Source organism: Lepidothrix coronata, unplaced genomic scaffold, assembly GCF_001604755.1.
Source record: "Lepidothrix coronata isolate B3197 unplaced genomic scaffold, Lepidothrix_coronata-1.0 Scaffold14, whole genome shotgun sequence".
Classification (NCBI taxonomy): Eukaryota; Metazoa; Chordata; class Aves; order Passeriformes; family Pipridae; genus Lepidothrix; species Lepidothrix coronata.
The window spans coordinates 10,200,101-10,217,057 of record NW_016690194.1 but is presented as its reverse complement, the minus strand read 5'-3'; the positions used below and the strand labels follow the sequence as shown (position 1 = coordinate 10,217,057).

The 16,957-nt window shown below is 40.0% G+C and overlaps 1 protein-coding gene across 2 annotated transcripts in view; it reads left to right on the top strand.

Moving 5' to 3' along the window:
• ZNF462 (zinc finger protein 462) overlaps positions 1-16,957 on the top strand; it is a 92,564-nt gene that overhangs the window by 20,053 nt on the left and 55,554 nt on the right. The gene's annotated exons all lie outside the window — the stretch shown is intronic.

Here is a 16,957-nt window from a genome sequence, read left to right as displayed (position 1 = left end):
AAGGCTGAAAAAATATTTCCTACTATCTTCTGTTTACAGCCTCTTCAGGAAATAGGAGGCACAGCAGATCTTGGCTAGGTTTGGAGATTTTGAGAAAAATATCCTTTGAAGCTGTTACATTCCCAAATTTATATTAGGCAGATCTCAACTTTGTGGGATATATTTTTATTTTCTTAATAGTAAGACTCATTAAGATACAAGACAGCTGGACCAATCACTGTTTTCTGAAAAGTCAGAGCACCGTGCCAGCTGATAATCTTTTTGTAGAAAATACAAGGATACATTGTGACCTAGATGTAAGAGGAACTATGAAGGATTGGCTTCCATGAAATTTTGAATGAGAGCAATGTGCTTGGGTTCTCAGTCATCTATATCAGGTTAAGCAAGGTGGATGTCTGAAGTTCCTGTGTTCAAAAGTTGAATTTTGGAATTTATCCGTTATACTTGAAAGAGAATAGCAGTCTTGTGGGCTGTCATCAGATATTCCAATGGAGTTGAGCTGAATAAGGCAAATGATCAAAACATGTAATTGTACCCTCTTTAGATCTCAGTCTAATATAATATAAATACCTTTTGCACTTCTTTTTATTTTTTTTTTATTTCCCCCAAGTAAAAGGAATTGAGAATTGGCTGAGTGCCTCAGGGATGATCCAGATGGAGGCACCTGCTTTTGCAGCTCTAGAAGAATGGGGACTGTGGGATAAGAGAACCTCATGCAGAGAGTGCAGGCGAGTCAGATCTCATTGGCCGTTGGCTTTTCTAGTCTATCAGAAAAGACTTGAAGTTTTCCATGACCAAAGTAGGTAATGACCTTGCTTTGATGGATCAAAAAATAACACCAGTGTTATGCCTTTGAGAGCCCTTGATCCCAAAGAGAAAAGCAAGAGTTTTCCTTTTTATCTTAGACTCATTCCATTCAAAATAAAAGCATTGCACAGGTCAGACAAGTAGGGTATCTGACAAGATTTGAAGAGACTTTCCCTTTTCCCGTCTGTTTTTTACACCAGTAATTTATATTTGATAACATATCAGACCTAAATGATTGTCATTCAGTTTATAACAGATAGAAAAAGTAGAACAGAAAATGCTCTGTGACTCATTCAAGAAAAGTGTTAGCTTTGTAGCCTGTGTGGACTTGAAGACTCTTGTCTTCCTTTTAAATGAGAAAAAAAGTGAACCTGCAAAGTGGTAGATACATTTAAAATGCTTAGAATAGCTAAGTGAACTAGGACAGCATTTAGATGTGGAAACACAGGACATAGTGTCATTCCTCTGCTGATGTGTGTGAGTATCACTCTTGGAACAGTAAATCCATTCCTGGAAATGCTGGGGATAGTAATGACTTAAAGTCTGGAAAATTGTGCTTCACTGTGAAAGCTTTCAGGTAGTCCATTCCTCCCCTTCAGAGGTCTTCAGAAGTGACATTTGGAGGACTAAAAGCAGCTAATTTGCCAGGCTGTGTCCAATATTATAGGAATATGGAGTCTGTACCAAGCTGTAAAAAGATGCAGTGGCTAGAATATAAGACTAGAAAATGCTTGTTGTATAAACTATTGTTTATTTCTGATTTAATTGTAGAAAAGAAAAAAATAAAAGCCATTGGAAGAACTAATGAACTCTGTAAAAAGGCCATAAGCAGTCAAGTCTAAGTGTAGTTTCTCTTCAGATGCTATGGTGGGAGACAGGCTTGACTGTTGCCATTGAGTTGCTTGTGGAGAACTTGTCTGGTTGTAGAAGGTGAACATTCAGAAAAAAGACTCTCAGTGCTGTTATCTCAAATCAGGGATCAGCTGACTTAAAGAACAGCTGATGAGAAGGCTGTAGTGTGGAGGTGGAGGGAGCCTAGGATGTGGTTGAGTTTTAGCAGAATGTGCTGCTAAAACTCACTTGGCAAAGAAATGGGAAACAACCAAATTAGGTGAACTGATAAGACTGACTGTGGGTTTGTAGTTATGAGTTTGGGCTTGATTATCTGTTAGTGGGTTTTCTTCCATTTCCCTGTCTTGGGCTTAAAACTATGGACAAATGATTTGCATTTTGTTCTCAAAGTGGAATCTATGCAGAAGATTGGTGGAAGCTACCTTCCTCTTAATAGTTAGATGCATTTTTCTGTTGTCTCTACAGCAGAGGAAATGAAGAAATGGAACAGGTTTTTTGTAGTCCTGACAGAGCTGCTGTAGACTTTCACATTGTAGTTTCTAAAGGATGAGTAAATCTCCCAGACAGAAGATCTCTGGTTTCCTCTACAACTCTACAACCCAGCACTTTGGTCATCCAGAACTCTAGTCCTGGTTTTGCAGATGGGAACTAGAGTCTTTGCCCTGTAGCTACCATAGAGGTGATTGTGGCACAAAAATCCAATCAGATTTTGTCAACATGTCAGTTTCTTAGAATAACTTAACTTTATATTAGAGATAGCCCACAAAGCTATCTGAAATTATTATTAGTAGTCCTATTAGTAGTATTGGTATTACGAAAGCATTTCAGTAGATTCAAGGGTCTAGACCATAGACCCTGGTTCATTTTTTGTTAGACACCTCTCAAAATCTCAGGCTTTGGTCTGCTAAGGATGATAAATCTAGGAAACCTAGAGATTAACTCGTCTTCTGTCCTTGTAAAAGACTTTAACAGTGAGTACTATGATTAGATCCTCTCTCTTGATAACTGATGCACAAACAGGTCCATTTCTGGGAAAAATGGTATATTAGCTTGGCTTCAGAGGTCATGCAGCAGTAGAGACCTCACTGTAAATGCTTTTATTTTTGACTGTATAAACCAATTACTACAGCAGGGTGAAAGAGGGTTTTGATTCCCTAATTGACAGCTTGTTTTCAGCTCTTAATTTTTAGTTTCAGTTTTGGAAGGCTACTTTCAAGATTCAGAACTCGGTATCGCACTAGTCTAGGTGGAGGAGTTAGAAGACAATAGGAGAAGAGAAGAGTTCAGGAATGAAGAAGGAGAAAGATGTCTAAGCTGTTCCTCTTGTTTTTGGAATGAGTGACTATTTTAACCTGTAAATAGTGCTGAGATTGGTGGCTATGTCCCATCATGAAATGGAAGTACAGATAAGAAGGTGACTTCCTTTTGACAAACCACTCTTTCTCTGTTTCTCTCCCATATTCTGTGTACAATGTTTTCTCCCAGGCGTGGGTGAAAAGGAGTCCTCTTGTCTTTAACTTGAATGTTTCTGTCCTTCTAGTAATGAAGCCTACGGATACAGACCCTGTGTGCTCAGCTGAAAAGGAAACCACTTTTTTTTTGGGTGGGGACAGTGAAGCGTCACTGTGAAAATGATCTTATACTGCAGGTGGTTTAGAGGTAAATGATACAAATTAGTTTGCCAGCTTTGCAACACATCTGAAAGGCAGAGTCTTCAGGAAGGGTGAACCATACCACCAGTCCTAAGATTAGCAAGTCTGGTTCTGCCTTCTTTGGCTTCTGAGATCTTGAAGACCCATTGCAGGTTCTGCTTTCAGGTAGGAAGAAACTCCTACTTCATAACAACAGCCTTTAGTTAGATCTGGTCCTCAGCTAGGAAAAACTGGCAGAACTCCAGCAAATTTCTAGAAATAAAAAGCTAGAGAAATCTCTAAAACCACACTAGTTGCTGGGACTTGCACAATATTCTGCAGCTTGTGAGAATACAGCAGCATGAAACTGGAATGACACTGGTGGCTTAACATTTTTGTGATCTCCTGAGTTTTTAAGAGAACAGAAATCTTCAGGAGAGAACTTTGCTCTTGTTCTCTTGGTGATGTTGGCTTGTATGGCTTTGTTTTTCTTTGAAAACTGATAGCAGAAGACTATCCAGCTTTCAGGAGTGGAGTCATTATATGTGGGGCTGTGCAACAGGAGCCAAAGTTTAAAAATAAAATACCAGGCTGCCTTCCTGGGGATCCAGACATAGTACACACACACATGCACACACACAATATCTTGACTGACCACAATTTTATCCGTTATTGACTTCAGAGCAACAGACAATGAGAACCAAAAAGGGAGTCTTGTTCCTCAAAAAAAAAGAGGAAGAAATATAAGACTTCTGTAGCCTCAGATACCAGTTTCTGGTGTGCATGGAGGCCCCGCAGCAGCAGCAGTGTTGAGAGACAGTGATACCAGGTAGCTGCCAGTCATTCCTGGTGATGTCTGCTGGAGGACCTTCCCAGTCCTTCCTTTTCTCTCCCTCATTTTCTCTGCCCTGCTGAGTAATGGTTCTGAGCAGAGCAATCTTCTTTGAAAATGTGCTCTCTATTCAAGACATAAAAGCTGTGGCTTTTATTTCACACTGAGTGCTGAGTGACCAGGATGCCAAATATCTTCAGGAGAAAGGAAAGGCCACCTCTTTTGGCTGCAGAAGATACACATCACTGGCATTTGAATCTGTTAGACTGTAGAAATAGAAGACGATCATTTTTCTGGAAGATCTGGAGAATGAGAGGGTACAGAGGAGGTAGTTGATAGACCCAGAGGAATTATTTATGGCAAAAAAGCAGAAGACAAGGTTTAATGCCAGGAATACAGCTTGGAAAGTGAGGTAAGTTATGCTAGAAAGGAATGATCTTTGGAAAGAAAAGGTGACACTACTCAGACAAAGAGTCTACGAACCTAGGAAGGTACAATTCTTGATTAATTATGAATGTAGACAGCAATGAAGAAGGGGGAAAATTTAACCTTTTTTTCCTGCTTCCCCAACATGCTGACATAATACCAACTTCCAGATTTTGTGTGGTATCTGTGGGCTGGCAAGGGTGGGAAGTCAGGATTCCTTTAATGGCTTAGTGTGAAGCAGCAGGGAGTGTTCTTCTCTCAGCTGACATGACAGAAACTGTGTGCAGGAAGCAGCTGTGCACAGTCTTACCTGCCTGTATGCCACCTCAGGCTAGTGTGCTAAAAGATTGGAGCCTGTGCTTTTGACTGCATGGTGTCAGTTTCCATTAAAAAAACCCCAAAAACTGATCGCCAGATGTACCTCATGGTAAATGCAAATGGAGTTCTTAGCTAGGTGTCTTCCAACTGCAGCAAGAATGTTTGTATGTCTCAGGTGACAGCCACAGGCAGAAAAAAACACCCAAAGAAGAGGTGTTACCACTTCTCATCTCTGCCCAGGCAAAGTAACAGTTACAGTTGGCCATGACACACTTGGCTTTTGGCAGAGCTCAGGCTGGTTCTGTTCTACAGACATGGGATGAAGCATGCTCAGTATGTTTCCTTCAACAGGAGTGCCAGCAGTATCTTGGATTACTACAGAGACTGCTTTGTGTCTACTATAAGCTCATTCTGTAGAGTTTAGGTTCACATTAAACAGGATCAGGAGTCCCTGGAGCACAGAGCCTTCTGGAAAGTTGTTTCCTTAGACATCCAGACTGTCAAATACTTCCCTTATTGAAGTTTTTCAGAAAAACCATACTAGCTTTACATAGTGGTCGAACATATACTGAAGGTGATGTTGTAGCCTAAAGGATTTGTAGGACTTGATTCTCTTACAATTTGAACGTTTTTTGAGAAATCCATAAAGTATCTGGATCTTGTTTGTGGTGATGTCCTAACAATGAGTGATAGGTGCAACTGTCAGTCTGTGAAAACTAATTGCTTGGTTTGTTCTCATAAATTTTGTTGGCTGGGATGGAGTGGATATGTGCACATGCTTTGTGGCTGCAGCTAGCATGTGTGAAAGAGAGGTCTGATTAAATCAAACTTCCTCTTCTTTGGTCTTGAATATCTCCTGCTTACAAAAGACATTGAGGAGGACCCAGAGGATTCCTCTTGCAGATATTTTTATAAAGGTGCTATAAAGAAGATTCTCTTTGATGACTTCTAGTAAGTACTGGTGGGTTTTTCTCCAGACATTTGCTAGAACAGAAGAATTAATATTATGTTGCCCATTATTGAGAAGAGTTTGGGAAAGAGTAGAAAGACTCAGTAATTTGGGCAAAGTCATATTGAGAGAAAAGCCTCTCAGATCATACAAGAATTTCAGCTTTTCTAGCTGTCAGTCCTGCAAAACAAATATTCTTCCTCACCCCCATATAAAGCTCCCCTTTTGGATGGCCATTGTTTTTTTCATGTCCCTTCTCCCACTGTGATCTCAAATAATGTGAGGATTAGACCATGCTCACCGACACTAAACTCTGTCTCCACTTCTCTGCAGCTCTGCAGACATTTTGCTGAGTTGACCTGAATTCTTCAGCAAAAGGCCTGGATTCTGTGCAGAAGGCTGGAAAAGGCAACTCCAGTTAGAAAGTAAATATGAACATAAATAAAGAGCATCAGTTATATCCTTGTGTGTGGTGTTTTGATTTACCCCTCCTCCCGAAATTTTAACTTCTGCTCTGCTGGAGAGCTTTTCATTTCTTCTTCTTGTGGGAAGTTAGAACTGGGATTTCAGGGACACAGAAAGGTAGCATGGCACAACAGGCAAGAACTGGAATCTGGAAACCCACTTCCTGCTTCTGGCTGTGCCACAGACCAGCTGTGTGACCTGAAGCTAGGCTGCTTCACTTCCCTGTGGTTCACCATTACCAGGTAAAGGAAGAAGGTTCTCTGTGGTGCAGATTCACTCAACTTGCTTTCCACACAGAGCCCACAACAGCATGGCCTGAAGCTGCATGAGTCAAATAAACAGGTTGTAACCTCATGGAAGAGTGTCAGAATTGCTACTTGAAATACTAACACCTGCCCTTTTGTTTCTTATGTATGTACATAAGAGTACATACATACGTATGTGTGTATCAATGTACAATTGTGAGTCTACAGATTTTGTTCAATAATTTGAAGCTATTCGAAAACCAGGGGAATACTTCAGTCTCTGGTCTCTCTGAGAGCAAGTCACTTCTAATTTTAATGACTTCTTCGTGACAAATGAGTGGAAACCAGAAACATACGATACTGTCTTTTGTCATGCTTTGGTGTTCCGTAAACAGCAGAAGGAAAAGTGAACTTTCTGCAGAACCAATTGTACACTTCTCCCATAGATACTTTGTCAGTGGCGTCCTAATTAATGTGAAACTTTCACTCTGCATACATTCCTGCAAACAAGAACCCACGCCGGAATGAATGCTTGTTGCAAGGAACAAGTAAAAAAAGTGCAAGTGCCTTTTATTCAAATGAGTTTTAAAGGGGGGAAAAGGGACTACAAAGCACATTACATTACTTCTTTTTCCTCTTCCATAGTTTTAAAGGATGTTGGCCAACACAAATAAAATGTCTCAAAATACTCTTTGTATGAATTCTGGTGTCATAAGATTCATGTGTGCCTCTTTGGGGATGAAAGAAACAAAGAGGAGATTCACCTGATGGCAAGTGGTGTTGCTGAATGCTTGTGAAGAGCTGCTCACTTAGCTGCACTCTTAATGAAAAGAGATGTTTTGTTTATATATATGATTGTCCAGGTCTCCTCTCCATTTGTAAATAAAAAGATGCACCCTGTCCCTTTCAACCAGCATAAATTGAAGACATACAATTTTGTAACAGTTGAGTCTGTCATAGGTCTTTTTGGTTTAGGCTTTGTTTTCTGGGGTTGTTGTTTGGGTTCTTTTTAGGTTTTTATATTTGTTTTGGTTTGGGGGTTTTGGTTCTTTGTTTCTTGCTTGCTTGTGTCCATCTTTATTCCTTTGGTAAGAAGAAAATAGAATTCTTTATATGGTTCTGCTTTGAAGTTATACTGCTTTATTTTAAAATTTCTTGAGCTGGAGTATTCAATGACACTTGGTGTACTGAAAGTACTTAGATGTGCCTCTTGGTAAAGCAGTTAAGTTGGGAAGTTTTTAAATGTCTTCCCTTTAAGTCAGACTTTAGCTCCTTTTTTTAAGAGGTTCTATAATAAGCAATAAAGCTAATTTTGATTATGTACCCCTTTGCTTTGGAACTGTGGAATGTCACATATGTGTCTTTGCCATTACCACAGGGAGATATACTCTTTCTTCGTTGAAATCATTGTGAGCCAGACTAATCTTCCCTTGCTTTCAGAACATTACTTCTGAAGTTTACAGATTAATTAAAAGGCAAGCTATATGGCTTTTTTTTTTTTTTGTAATTTATCAAGTTGAAAGTTCTGTTGAGTCTATATATGGTTTTTAAACCATCACAGGGCTTGAACCTTCTGTGTTTTTTTGCATATTCTTTTAAAATGTGGGGGGTTTTCATTTTTGTTAGCTTAAAATATATCTCACCCGCTTCTATGTACTTTGTGTGCAGAGTAAATGTCAAGGTTTGCTTAGCCATGGAGTTATTTAGACAGAGACACTGTAGTTTCAAACAGCCTCTTTAAGTCCGAAAGCACATCCAACTCTGGGTGCAGCCTCACTTCTGGTTCTGCTTTCCACGTACAGACAGGCAGTGACCTAATTGTGTTTCTTGTGTTGTGGTTGTGAAGCTGTTGGCAGTCCAGGTGTTCTGTCTCCTCCATTCTAGAGAGGAAATATCCCTGGAGCAGTTACTCTGTCTGCAGCTCAAGCAATGGCCTGTGTGGCAATGGGGAGAGAGGGGAACTGCTGCCCACAATGCTTTCCTAAAGTCAAGTGTGGATGCCTTTCTGGTTGCAGCCAGAAGCACAATCCCTGTCCTGAAGTGCCCCTGTCCCACCGATTTTTAATACTGTAACTGTGTTTGTAAGAAAATAAGAGTTTTTCTGAGGACAAGGTTTATTAGAAGACCCATTTCTTGGCCATTTATCTAATGCTACTCGTCAGGCTTCTCTTTGTTGCTTTTTAGTATTTGTGCACAGAACCAAAATCCTGATGGAGCTTGAGATGCCATTGGGCTGCCTTTTCTGGAATTTGTCTAAGAATCTTGTTGGGGTTTTCAGTGCATTTTTTTCTATTTGGAGAAGGTCCAAATTTTTTGCTAGGGACATACAAAGGTGCTTCCTAAAAAGTCCCTCCACCTTAAATTTACCCAAGAAGTCTATTTCTTTAGGCCAAGAAAACCAAAAATCTCTTACAGTCTCCTACCTCTTGCAGAAATCAAGCATTTGGGTGCAGATTCCAGATTACACAGTTGTTGTTGTGTCTGTGGTTTTTTGGGTTTGTTTGTTTGTTTTTTCACCAAGAGATACTTTCTGTGTTGATAAACTAGTCTTGAACTGAACTTTCCCTAAGTAGTTTGGCAATTGTTTACATATTCTAGGGCAAAGTTTTGGCAACGACTTTCTCTTTTATCAGCTTTTATCCTGTATCTTTAAGGTAAAGTGAGTCTTCAAAGCAGCAAGAGTAATCTGTTGACAATGGGGACTCATTATTTTGTTCTAAATTTGAATAGTGTTACCTTCTAGATAAAATGCTTGAAGACTGTTGTGTTTTAAACCATTAAATGCACAGCATTTACAACAGCAGAAAAAAAAATAAGGTGGTGTGTAATGAACTTAAAGAAGAGAAAAAAGCCCTAAGAGTTCTGTAATGTCTACATATTTACAGGGATTGTAGCTTTTGAAGGATGCTGTTGCTTATAATCTCAGCCCTTCTTAGCCATAGGCCTTATTACAAAGAAAGTCTAAGGTTTTTTTATTCTTTATGATCTATCTCCTGTTTGAGTATTTCTTAGGAGGAAGAAAAAGAAATTGGATATTAGTGGCTGACCCTCAAACAGCTTATTTAAAGCAAAAAGAATTAAACTTGGACAAAAGAACTCCATTAGGAGCCTCAACCTCTTACCATTTTTGACACAACTGAGTTTTAATACTAGTTTTCTCCTTAATTTGAATGTGTCCATAGTAGTCAGGGACAAGGGCTGTTTATTACTGGAAGGACATGAAATAAGGTTAAAAAGAGGTTGGTTGGTTGGTTGGTTGGGGTTTTCTTTATTATTATTACTTTATTTTTGTAGGGGAGATAGTTCTTAATTATTACCTGCATAACAAAGTATGTTTCTTTTATAGACAGAGAATAGCAGCTTTTTTTCTGGTTTTAATGTAATTATTTCTAATGCCTCTTTGATCCAAACACTTTCTGACTGTAGAAGTTTAATAAACTTGGTCAATTCATAAATGTTGGGATCCATAATCCTAGAATCACTCTGAATTCTTCTTCTCCCCCATCCTGAAGTGCATTGCAGATATTCCACTTAGTTTCTTCTGGAGGCTGCCAGCTATCTGTGTATCACATTAGTGATTATAAGCCAGTATGCTATTGTAATTATTTTGTACTTGGGCTTTATATGATTACACTAATAGTAAAATCATGTTTCCTGGAAGGAGTAAGTGGATGGAAATGGGGGTTGAAAAGGGGAGTAAAAGAAGCAGGGTTCCCATTTGGACCCAGGATATTGCATTCCAATGTGCATATACTGCATCCCAACATGTAACCCAAAGGAGTCTCTCTATCTGTATCTGAAGTTATTTGGGACAAAGTATTTTGGACAGTGAAACTGTTAGCTGCAACTTGTTCCTCCTTTGCAGCTGTATCACTTTTCAGGGGTAGGACCAGCATCTTGCTGCCACCATCACAAACAGACAGATGATCTTCACTTTCACAGGTGAAAAAGATCTTTTGGGAGGAGTGGCAGGGAGAAGGGTGGCAGCCTAATGGTAATCACTAGTCTGAGATCTGTCAAGTACAGGGCAAGTATATATTGTTTCACCTGGGGCAGAGATGCTGGCTGCCATGCTGCGCTTGAGTCAATGGGCAAATAAAACTGTGTATTCTGTCTGGCATTATAAATGGGTCAGTGATGGATTTGTATTACCTGAGGAAATGAACTGGCGGACAGAGAGGCTTCTGCTTCCTGCCCAGCAAATGTCAAATATAGCAGGAAGCTTGGGGGAAGGGGAGGTGTATCTGGAGACAAAGGCAGTCTTAAAATAGCTAGGGTGTCAGTGGAGCTCCTCAAACAAATGCATGCTTCTGAGGAGTAGGGTGAGAAAGCTGAACAATCTTTAGACTTTGTTAATCAGCATTTTCTCATCCTCCAGTAGGGTTTCAGCTGTGGCTTTTGCTTTATAACTAGAGTCATGCATGTGGTGAGTGTGGGTTTGCATGAGGTGAGGTGCTGTTCTGCTCAGCTTTGTTTGCTGGTACAATCTATGACTTTCGGTGCTTTGGTTTCATAGGGTTAAAACCACTCCTCGGAATGCTCTTCTTCATCCTCTCCACATGGGTTTCTGCATGAAGTTAACCTCCTAAAGGAATACCTCTGGAGCATGTAAGATTTCAGGATGGACTGAGGGAGAGGGCTCCTTACTCCCCAGGGTCCTTAGTAAGCTGGGCTCTTACTGGTGATGAAAGGCAGGCAGTGGGCTATGGCTCGCTTGGATATGATCCACACAGTGTTTCTTTGGTTTCCAACTGCCCTGTGAGTTTTTCTTACTTAGTGAGTCTTCAGTGACTACCAAACTGGGCACCAAATTACGGAAGTAATTTCTGGCTGAAAGATTACTCCTCTTACCAGCCAAGTTCAGTCTCTCTCACCACTGCTACATCATAGGTCCAGACCAGTACTTAAAGGAGAAACATGTGTCCAGAAAAGCATCTTTTCGCATCAGTCTTTCAAGCTAGTGATATTCTGTCTTTATTTTGCATTACATTTTTTCAGTAGCAGGCCCAAAGCAGAGCTTTGCCCTTTGCATTTGTGGTTTCAGAGTGCTAGTGACTTGATTTTCACCTCTGTGACTATGCTAACAGTGCCTGCTTGTGTTTTAAACCAGCTGTGTTGGCTGGTCTAATCTCAGATCTCTAACATTAAAATTCTGTGCCCCCCAAAATAATCCAGCAAGTTTCTGTGTTCCCATGGTTTAGCTCTGTCACCAGTTTATAAGCTGTCTTTAGCCTCTTTAAAAATACTGTGCTTCTCGCAAACCGAGATTGGTCCTCTCTAAAGCATGTTTGCAACTCAGTAGCCACAGCACTGTGACCATGGAATGGAGCATATAGTTCAGGGTCAGTGGCAAAATTACTTTTAAAGGCACTAGAGGCTGTTTTAAGGGCAGATGGCTATCAGGAGATAATCTCTACTGTCTTCAGACACAACTTTGCCCTTTCCCACTTCAGTTCATGGTCTAGCAAGGTATGTGGTAGAGTTAGCCTTGTCTGATTTGCTACTGGTAGGACCCACTTTTTAACAGCTCTGACTTGTCCTGGCAAGAAAGGGATCTTTGCTGGGGTTGTGCCAAGCTGAGAAGCCTGCTCCTTCCAGGGTGAGGCTGGTAATGCATCCTTTGTGTAAAAGCTCCTAGAAGATATTTGCAATGCATGAGAAGGAATTAGGTTGTTTCTGGAGTGCCCAGGCAGAATGCTGCTATGTTCTTCAGCACCACCTACTGACATCTTTCTCTCAAGGCCAGTACGCCGGGGTTTGCACTTCTCCTAACTCAGAGGAACTGGATTTTTTTGAGTTAATTAACTCTTGGCTGGAAATTAGAAACCCCAGACCCACTGCTTTTGGTTCCATTGTGCCATATGGGGAGCTCTAAGGAGCAGGGTACAAAAGCCAAGCTGCTTGGCTCTGGCATCTGTTTTCCTAGGCCCCACTTGCCCCTTGAACACTTGTGTCTGTGCAGAAAAGCATTGAGAGCTTGGGTTGTCAGTGAGGTGAGTGACTTGGCTTATTTCCTGGGAGCATTTAGTATGGGAACCAAGTGGTAAACCACCTTTCCAATCTAGAATTTTGCCCTGTGCTGTTCCATCTTCCTCTTACTCTACTTCTGTTCAGTAAACTGTCACACTTAATAAGAGAGAAAATCCTACTCTGGCCATCTAGTTGTTTAGATTCTCATATATATTTAGTGTCCTTTTGATTTCTGTAAAGATTAATAACTTGCCATGAAAGTAATTCAGAATATCAGAAAAACCCATCCTAGCCTTGCTTGGAGCAAGAGCATTTAATGTTTGAGAGCCTTTCTCATAAGGGAAGTTCTTTATCCTAAGACTCTGTTGCCCATGCTTTGTACCATGTAATTCCTCACAGCTGACCTTCAGAAAGGAAAGACAAAAGTCAGAATCATAATTTGTATGACACTCTCAGTTTGTCTTGTAGGAAGACTGTGGCATTTTATTTGCAATCTGCTTTTATTTTAGAAGTTTGAAGTTTTAAAGTGTCTTTCAGGCATCCGGGTGCCCTCTTAATGTATTTTTTTAAAAAGAACATGCGTGTGTGTGTGTGTGTGTGTGTGTGTGTGTGTGTGTGTAGAGAGAGAGACTCCAGTAAAGAAAGAAAGAAAGAAGAAGCATTATTTGTGAGAAGTAAAGGTGTAATCAGCATTTAGGTAGCTCAAATCTGTAAAGCCTTAGCCCTGATGTGCTTTGTACTTCAGTTACCTATATCTGAATTGTCTTTGTTGACTTGATTTCCTTGCAACTAACAAAAGAATGTAAGATGAAGTATTCCATCTTGGACTTTTGTCTTTGTTGCTGGGGAAGTTTGTAGTGAGACAAGTATGGGTTTAATGTGTCTGCTTGAGGCTGGAGACTGCAGGATTTTCCTCAATATGCCCTGCAGAAACTGACTCTGTGCCACTATCTGTGATTCTCCTTTCTTTCATACCTCCTTGTAAAAGCCATGGTGTGCCTTTATTCTGCTGGGGTCTTACAGTGGGATGCCTAATATGCATTAATATTCAGTAAGCATATTTTTCTGGGGTTCTGTTTTTTTGTTTCTTTGTTTTGCCTGGTTTTCCCCTCATTTTTTTAAAACTCATAGTCTTAGTGAACCAGTTGAACTGATAGCAAAGTATCCATCATTTGGACCCATTTTAGGTCACTTACGTAAGAGGTGCTGTGAATCCCTGTTCTTTTCCTGAACTGAAAAAAAAATCTGGCAGCTCCTAGTAATGTGTAGCATCTCCTTCATGAGCTGTAAGAATAATGTGGTTCATATTCCCTTTGAAATGTAGAAGACTTTGCAGTCTATGAGGTAGCTTTACAGTGATGCATAGTGTGGTATGATATGTTAAAAGAAGGTGTGTATTCAGGAACATAAATAAATATTAGCTGTATAGGGATCAACAAAGCTGGTCACCCTATTTTCCATGACAGGGAGATTTCTGAGAAGTTTGGAAGATACTGTACAAAGAATTATAGTAGGAAGACCTCCTTTTGTGGAATCAGATCTGAAGCCCACTTCAGGTTCAAACACTCTTGCAGATGGCTGGATAAGTACATTTTAAAGTGAAAATGAGTCTGTGTCTTTCAGTTTAGTTTCTTGTTTTTACTGTTCAGTTGTAATGAATTTCTAAAAAAAGTTCTTTCCTGAAAATATCTTACATTGCAACATGTATTTCCAGGTAGGTCAAGAGAAATATTTTCAAGAAGAATGGGTGAGAGAATCACAGGTATCAGCTGATATATTTCTCTCATGGGTATAACTCTGTTGAGTGTCAAAACAGAATAAACAACCCAAAACTGGACATCAGCGTGGAGATCTTGATAATTAAACTGTAATTCCTTTACATGAAAATATAAACCACAAAATAAGTATACTGGAGAGTTGAAACCCAACCCATGGAGTTCTATCAAAATCCAGTTCTATCAAATTAAAAAAAAAAAAAGGAGTGAAGAAAGAAATAGTACTTCAGTTTAGTTTATATTCTTAGCAGCTTGGACGAGTAACTCTAAAGACAGTGCTCAGTGGACCAAGAATTCCAATAGCTTGACTGGAATTTGGTCACTGAAAAAGACCCACGAGTTAAGTAGGTTTGCCTGACTGTAGTTGAGAGTTGAATTTACTCTTTGAATTCTTAATTAATTATGGGGTTTCCTTTCAAAATGAAAGATGAGGCTGGCTTCCTCCAGTTAGAATAGCCTTCAGGTTTCCAGTTTGTCAAATGTGTAAGTTTTTGCATTACTCCTATGATTTTATTTTTTTAGTCATCATTTTCTCTGTTGCGATCTCATATTATAAACAGTGTTTAAGAAAAAAAAAAATAAGAAGGAAAAAAAGAAAAAAAGCCCCAAACCCCAAACACAAAGACATGAGAGCAGCAGCTCCATCGTACGTGAGCTAAACCTGGCCAGGAGCCCAGGTGGGCACGGCTGGAAGGTACTCAGCAAAGCTGTGGGCACTGGTGCCTTAGAAAACCCAGGCTTCTGTAGCAGGTAAAAATGCTTGAGGTGTTACTCTTGGGAATTCCGAAAGCTTGTTTTATCTGTAATTACTTGCCAGGGTGAATCCTGTTGCTGTAATGTTTGGTGGTCTATTTCTGGTAGGGTGGGGAAGGTTGGAAAAAACCTCCAAGACTCCAAATGGAGTCCAGCTCTTAACCAACACACTCTAAACCATGTCCTTAAGTGCCACATCCGCACATCTTTTAAATACCTCCAGGGATGGTGATTCAACCATTTCCCTGGGCAGCCTCTTCCACGCTTGACAGCACTTGTGGTGAAGGAATTCCTTTCAGCTCCACCTAGTCACTGAGTAAAATGAAATCTGTGTGCACAACCTGCATGTTTGATGTAGGGATGGAGATACCCCTGATATCATCTGACTAAAGAAAGGCCTGGAGAACTGGGGATTCATTTGTTTTACATCCTGTGTTACTAATGCTGAGCTTGAAGCTCACATTGTGTAGTGTGACTGACCTTTTCAGTTGTGGTTGTGTGTGTGCATATTCTTAACTTCTAGAAGCTCTGCTGACTCCATCTCAAAATATAACGGATGGGTATTCAAACCACAGAAGCTCAATTTTGAGGTCAGTGCCTTGGGCTTCACAATTAATTTTGTATTTTGAAGCTTCAAAACCAAACTTAAACATAATGATTTGTACTACTTTGGCTGCTGCCAAATTCTGTAATTACTGTTGTTCAACAAGCACAATTATCTCTTGTTTTGGACTTTTAAAAACCTCGAAATCTAATGCAACTGTGTCTCAGATGTTCTCATGCATTTGTGAGTGTAGAAAAGGATGTTGAAGATAATTTGAGACCACCTTGGGTCATTAAAACTGTGGCTTTGAGAATCTCTTGCCCAACGTTTTAAAGGGTTTTTGCTCATCAGAAAAATGAGCATACCTCCATATTAAGCATTAAGGTCATATATATAAGAAGAGCTTGGAAATGCAAATTAGTCAGACAATGGCATTTTAATAATGTTTGCTGAGGTTAGCATCGCATTAGTAATGGCATTTTTGAAGTCCCATTATCTGTAGGCAATGTGGCCTCAAGAGATTGGTTGTGAATATGTTCAAGGGCTTGTGGGATTTATGGATTCACTTCATGGTGGTTTTGTTTCATTGTTTGGGATTGGTTTTTTTCCCACACTTACTGAACTGCTGTTGAGTTAGTAGATTTGGTAACTCCTCTCTCACTCCACCTTCATTCCCCTCTACATTTTCTAATTGCATTATTTGAAAATTTGAAGGGCTATGGAATGTGTTTCCTTAGTTGGCCATGATGGAAATGTATGAATTTTGCTTTGGATGTGTCTTGCCAGTATATTAACATCTGCACTTGAAAATGCTCTTTGCTGGTTGGTGGGTGTGTCTTGCCCAGTGTCATATCCAATGCAGACAAAAATAAGATACACATTGTATTACAGTTTCTTTTGATCTATGAGCTCGAACTGGCAGTTTGTGTTTTTAGCCTCCATGCAATGCCTGAGTTTTAAAGAAGAATGCGGAAATGGTAGAGCAGAATTCCTTACAAAGTGCCTCATCCTGCTTTCAGTGTGATGCATGGTGAAAACTTCAAACTGAAGCCCATTCAAGCTGTACCCAATGTTTGTTCCTCACAATTGCAGGAAGGTTAACTTCTCCTTTGACTTGGTGCTGCCATTGTGCTATAGACCCTGCTGAGATTCAAGCTGGAACCCATTAGAGAGTCTCCATCAGTTTTGTAATCAGCAACTATTAATGATATCTCCCAACACACAGGTTGGTTTCAGCTTGTCTAGACAGCAGCCAGCATCCTTAAGGATACCTTCTCCAAGCAGCAGTGTATGGTGGAGATGGGGATGGTGGTGGTTTTTACTTCTCGAAGCTGCCAAGATTATCTTTTTTCAGATCCTCAGTGTTAGTCTCCCTTCTGGTTTTGTGTTT